The sequence below is a fragment of the Orycteropus afer genome, unplaced genomic scaffold, assembly GCF_000298275.1.
Source record: "Orycteropus afer afer isolate SDZICR_OR568_19922 unplaced genomic scaffold, OryAfe1.0 scaffold00126, whole genome shotgun sequence".
NCBI classification, from domain to species: domain Eukaryota; kingdom Metazoa; phylum Chordata; class Mammalia; order Tubulidentata; family Orycteropodidae; genus Orycteropus; species Orycteropus afer.
The window spans coordinates 5,918,609-5,925,397 of record NW_006921713.1 but is presented as its reverse complement, the minus strand read 5'-3'; positions in this window follow the sequence as shown (position 1 = coordinate 5,925,397).

Genomic DNA, 6,789 nt, shown 5'->3' with positions numbered 1-6,789 from the left:
ATGGCAATGGATTTTTACATGTCCTCTAAAAAGAAAATCATAACGACAATAACATACTCTAAGGAAAACAATCTTAATGATGATAATGATAGCAGTAACCAATATTTATTGAGAGCCAACTCCGTGACAAGAACTAAGCATATTTACCTATGAGATATAACAAAAAAAAAAAAAAAACTACTTCTGTTGGGTCAATTTGACTCATAGTGACCCCTCCTTGGATTTCTGAGGCAGTATCTCTATGAAAGTAGATTGCCCAATCTTCCTTCTAAAGACTGGCTGGTGGGTTTGAACTGCCAGCCTTCTGGTTAGGAGTCACATGCCTTAGGCACTACACCACCCATGAGGTATATCAGCATAATTATCCCAATACTCCAGATAATGTTTATAAGAGTTTGGTCATGTATTAAAGACTAAACCTGTTGCCCTGAAGTTGACTCTGATTCATAGCAACCCCATATGAACTACACAGTGTTTTAGTGGTTGATTTTTTAGAAGTAGCTCTGGTCACTATGAGTCAAATTGACTCAACGGTAGTGAGTTTGGTTTTTTTTTTTTAGAAGTAGATCACCAAGTCTTTCTTCTGAGGTGCCCCTGGGTGGATTCAAGCCTCCAACCTTTTGTTAAGCAGACTAGTGTGTTAAACATTTGTACCAGCTACTAACAACTATTAAGTAAGAGTGTAATGCAGAAGCCTCTCTGACTACTGCTAACCAGAAGGTTGATGGTTCAAACCTACCAGCCACTCTTTGAAAGGAAGATTGGGCAATCAACTTCCATAGTGATACAGCCTCAGAAACCCAAGGAGAGGTCACTATGAGTTGGATTCAACTCGCCTGGGAAAAGTTTTGGGGTCCTGACTCACTGAATATTTCTCATTTATTTACTCCTAAAGATTTTCCTCATGTCAGGAGATCTGGGTGGGCCACTTAAGTCAGAGAGCGTAAGAGAAATCTTTGTCATAGTTATTTCAAATCCAGATTATTTGAAAGAATTAGCTTTATGGTCTCTACGTTAAGCCACAGCAGGGGAAATTTCTATGAAAAATGAGTATCTGATAAGATGTATTTCCTGCCTTGGGAAGTATTTTGCCTTTTAATTTAAAAGACAGGGAAAACAGTATATCTCTATCAGTGAAAGTGAGGAGGGGTATATTCATAAAATTCAGATCACTTTTTTACAGAATCACACAAAATAATAAAATGACTGTGTGGCTGCTTTTTATAAAACTGAAGCCTTTTTGCTTGTAGAGACTGAACACAAAAAGACAAGGAGGCAGGTTTGTGAAAAGAGAATCAAATATTATGATGCTCCTAACAAGACAACACAATGACTTACACTGCTTACAAAAACCATTTGGTGCTAGTGGAATGCAGAGTAGGCCTTGGGGGAGGGGAGTTTAAATGGATAATTCAAAGCCTCTCTCTTTTCTGCAGGATGTCATACCAGGGTGGCTGGATTTCAGATAGATTTTTTTTTGTGAAAACAAAGGTAAAAATGCTCTGACTTAACATTTCACCATGTTTTATTCTTTCCCAATTGCTTTCCCATTTTATCCTTATAACAAATTTGTGATGGCAATAAGACAGGTATGATACTCCCTATTTATCCAAGGAAAAAACAGACTCAGTGCTGTTGTTTGTCTTGGCAGAGTCCAGGGAGTTAATAATGGGCAGAAATTGTACTAGATCCCAGAAGTTTAGACTGGTACTGTACTCATTGGTCATCAGGTCAAGGCAAATAGAATAAAAGAATGGGACCTCAGATCTCATACTTCCCAGGTCTAGGTAAAGATATGTGAATTTCAGAATCATGCAGATAGAAGAAACTACTCCAGACTCACCAGGCTGAACTCTTAGATTCATGGGGTAAATGTTTTAATTTGAATTCCTCAGAAATAGAACCTAATAGAAGGATTTCAATGCAAAACATCTGAATGGGAGGTGGCAATTCCAGGTAAAACCAATTGAGGAGTGGCTAAGTTAGAAAGGAAAGAGAAAACACTCAGTAAAGGGTCCACCATCAGGCCATTTACCACCATAAAACCTACTTGTTGATATCTAGTTGGTTATGACTCAGTGGTTTTATAGGATAGAGTAGAGCTGCCCTGTAGGTTTTCAAGGCTCTGTTGGCAGAGTGCCTAAGGCATTTCACTGCTAACCAGAAGGCTGGCAGTTCAAACCTATCAGCCACTCCTCAGAAAAAAGGTCGGGCAATTTACTTCCATAGTGAAATGGTCTCAGAAACCCAAGGAAGGGTCACTATGAGTCAGATCTGACTCCACGGCAGTGAGTTTGTTTTTTTTTTTTTTTTTTAATCTTTACAGAAGCAGACTGCCACATCTCCTATGGAGTGGATGGTGGGTTCAAATCACCAATCTCTGGGTTAGCAGTTTAACTACTACGCCACCAGGGCTCCTCTTCCAATCACTACTGTTGTTGTTGTTGTTGTGTGCTGTCGAGTCAGCCCTGACTCATAGCAACCCCTCCTTGGGTTTCGGAGGCAGTATCACTGTGGAAATAGATCGCTCAACCTTCCTTCTAAGGAGTGGCTGGTGGGTTTGAACCACCAGCCTTCTGGTTAACAGTCAAGTGCCTTAGGTACTACGCTACCAGAGCTCTGAGAGTCTGTATAAAAAATGTATTTCATGGTTAACTAATTCAAGAGGTGATGGTTAGGGGCTGTTGTGGAGAGAGAGGTATAAGGATGAGTACTGATTCCGCAGTACTTAAAGTAGCTGGATACGGGATCCAACCTGCAGAGAAAGCCCTGGGGAGTTGAAAATTAGAAAGAATTTGCTCTCCAGTGATAAGGGTTGAAGGATAGATACAGTGTCAATGTCTACATTGCATCTCCAGCAAAGGGAATGGGTGATAGAGGAGGATTGAAAGAATAGGTATATGAAATTCTTAATTCCTGGATGGAGAAGCATGATAAAATTTATTCAGTGTTCTAATTAATAGAGGTCGTATCAGGATATTATTCTGAATATTTTTCTTACTGGTTGCTCTAGGTGCTACATTGTTGTTGTTGTTGTTAGGTGCTGTTGAGTCATCTTCGACTCATAGCGACCCTATGCACAGCAGAATGAAACACCGCCCAGTCTTGCGCCAGCTCTGTGATCCCTTCTATACTTGAGCCCATTGCCGTAGCCACTGTGTCAATCCATCTCGTTGAGGGGCTGCCCCTCTTTCGTAGACCCTCCACCTTACCCAGCATGACATCCTTCTCCAGGGAATGTTCCTTTTTATAACATGACCGAAGTAGGTGAGATGAAGTCTGGCCATTCTCGCTTCCAAGGAGCATTCTGGCTGCACTTCCTCCAGGACAGATTTGTTAGTTCTTTTAGCAGTCCATGGTACTTTCTGCACTATTTGCCAGCACCACAACTCAAAAGCATCAATTTATCTTTGGTCTTCTTTATTCATTGTCCAGCTCTCACATGCATATGAGGTGATTGACAATATCATGGCTTGTATCAGGTGCACCCTAGTCCTCAAGGAGACATCTTTGCTCTTCAGAACTTGAAAGAGGTCTTTTGTAGCCGACTTGCCCAGTGTGATACGTCGTCTGATGTCCTGACTGGTGCTTCCACTGGTGTCAATTGTAGAACTAAGCAAGGTGAAGTCTTTGACAACTTCAATCTTTTCTCCATTTATTGTGATGCTGCTTATAGGTCCAGTTGTGAGGCTTTTTGTTTTCTTTATATGGAGATGTGATCCATACTGCAGACTGAAGTCTTCAATCTTCATCTGTAAGTGCTTCAAGTCATTCTTAACTTTCAGCAAGCAAAGTTGTGTCGTCAGCATATCACAGGTTGTTAATGATTCTCCCGCCAACCGTGATGCCATGTTTTTCTTCATATAGTCCAGCTTCTCGAATTATTTGCTCAGCATATAGATTGAATAAGTATAGTGAAAGGATGCAATCCTGACAAACTCCCTTCTTGATTTTAAACCATGCAATGTCCCCTTGTTCTGTTCGAATGACAGCTCCTGGTCTATGTATAGGTTCCTTATGAGTACAATTAAGTGTTCTGGAATTCCAATTCTTCTCAATGTTATCTACAATTTGTTATGATCCACATAATCTGATGCTTTGGCATAGTCAATAAAACACAAATAAACATCTTTCTGGTATTCTCTGATTTGAGCCAAGATCCATCTGACATCTGCAATGATATCCCTTGTTCCACAGCCTATTCTGAATCCAGCTTGCACCTCTGGAAGTTCCCTGTCAATATACTGCTGCAACTGAATTATATCTTCAGTAAGATTTTACTTGTGTGTGTTATCAATGATATTGTTTGATAATTTCCACATTCTGTGGGATCACCTTTCTTTGGAATGGGTACAAACATGGATCTCTTCTAGTCAGTTGGCCAAGTAGCTGTCTTCCAAATCTCTTGGCATAACCAAATGAGTACCTCCAATGGGCCATCCATTTGATGAAACATCTTAATGGATATTCCATCAATTCCTGAAGCCTTGTTCTTCAGCAGTGCCTTCAGTGCAGCTTCGACTTCTTCCTTCAATATCATTAGTTCTTGATCATATGCTGTCTCCTGAAATGGATGAACATCGAGCAGTTCTTTTTTTAGTACAGTGAATCTGTATTCCTTCCATCTTCTTTTGATGTTTCCTGCATCATTCACTATTTTGCCCATTGAATCTTTCAATATTGCAACGTGAGGCTTAAATTTTTTCCTCAGTTCTTTAAGCTTGAGAAATGCTGAGTGTGTTCTTCCCTTTTGGTTTTCTAACTCCACTCAGGTCTTTGCACATTTCATTATAGTAATTGGCTTTGTCTGCTCTAGTTACTCTTTGAAATCTTCTGTTCAGCTCTTTTCTCTTGTCATTTTTTCCATTTGCTTTGGCTACTCTCCACTGAAGGGCAAGCTTCAGAGTCTCTTCTGTCATCCATTTTGGTCTTTTCTTTTTTTCTCATCTTTTTAATGATCTCTTGCTTTCTTCATGGATGATGTTCTTGATGCCATCCCACAATTCTTCTGGTTTTCTGTCATTGGTGTTCAATGCATCTAATCTATTCTTTAGATGGTCTCTAAATTCAGGAGAGATATATGCAAGATCATATTTTGGCTCTCATGGACTTGTTTTAATTGTCTTGAACTTCAACTTGAACTTGCATAAGAGCAGTTGATGGTCTATTCCACAATCAGCTCCTGGCCTGGTTTTGGCTGAAGATACTGAGCTTTTCCTTTGTCTCTTTCCACAGATGTAGTCAATCTGATTCCTGTATGCTCCATCTGGTGAAGTCCATGTGTATAGCTGTCATTTGTGTTGTTGAAAAAAGGTATTTGCAATGAATAAGTTGTTGGTCTTGCAAAATTCTATCATGCGATCTCCAGCTTTTTCCCTTCACCAAGGCCAAATTTTCCAACTACAAATGATTCTTCTTTGTTTCAAACTTTTGCATTGTAGTCACCAATGATAATTAACACATCTTGATTGCATGTTCAGTCAATTTCAGACTGCAGAAGTTGATAAAAATTTTCAATTTCCTCATCTTTGGGTTTGGTGGTTGGTGCATAAATTTGAATAACAGTCATATTAACTGGTCTTCCTTGTAGGCATATAGATATTATCCTATCACTGACAGCATTGTACTTCAGGACAGATCTTGAAATATTCTTTGTGATGATGAATGCCATGCCATTCCTCTTCAAATTGTCTTTCCCAGCATAATGGATCATGTGTTGTCTGATTGTCTAATTCAAAATGGCCAAAACCAGTCATTTCAGCTCACTAATGCCTAAGATATTAATCTTTATGCATTCCATTTCATTTTTAACAACTTCCAATATTCCTAGATTCATACTTTGTACATTCCATGTTCCAATTATTAATAGATGTTTGCAGCTGTTTCTCCTTAATTTGAGTTGTGTCATGTCAGCAAATGGAGGTCTCAAAAACTGTACTTTATCCATATCAGTAGGTTGGTTTTCCTCTGATGATGTCACTCTTTTCCAGTTGTATTTTGAGAGCCTTCCAACCTAAGCAGCTCGTCCTCCTACACTGTATCAGACAGTGTTTCTGGGCTATTCATATTGTTGCCTAATATTGAATGGACAATGTTTCTCTGCCATTCATAAGGTTTTCCCTGGCCAATTTGAGAAGTAGGTGGCCTCTTCCTTCTTCCTAGTGTGTCTCAGTCTGTAAGCCACACCAAAACCTGTGCACCACATGCAACCCCGCTGGTGTTTGAAACACTGGTAGCATAGCCTCAAGCCTCTCAGCAACACACCACCACAGTACGACAAACTGTCAGACAAGTTTGTCTCCTTTGGTTGTTCGAAGCCTCTCTACCCTCCACTTACCTGGATCTCTCTGCCATTTGATCTCTCTCTCCTGGATGCCCTAGCTTTCCTTTTCTTTCACCTCTACCTTTCCTGCCTCTTAGGGGTTGGGTTCTGGGTCCTTCCCGTTACCTGGATTCCTCTGCTGCTTGCTTGCTGTCTCCTGGATGCCCTTGCTTTCATTTCCTTTCCCATCTGCTTTTCCTGACTTTTGGGAAACATTTGTTCTTGCTACATTGTACACATTTAATTTATCACCAAACCAAAAAACCCACTGCTATTGAGTTGATTCTGACTCATAGTACTCTTAAGACAGGGTAGAACTGCCCCATAGAGCTTCTAAGGCTGTAAATCTTTATGGAAACAAGCTGGTACATCTTTCTCCCATGGAGCCACTGGTGAGTTCAAGCCATCCAGCTTTTGGTTAGCATAAGAGCACTTTAACCACTGCACCACCAGGATTCCTTTCCCAA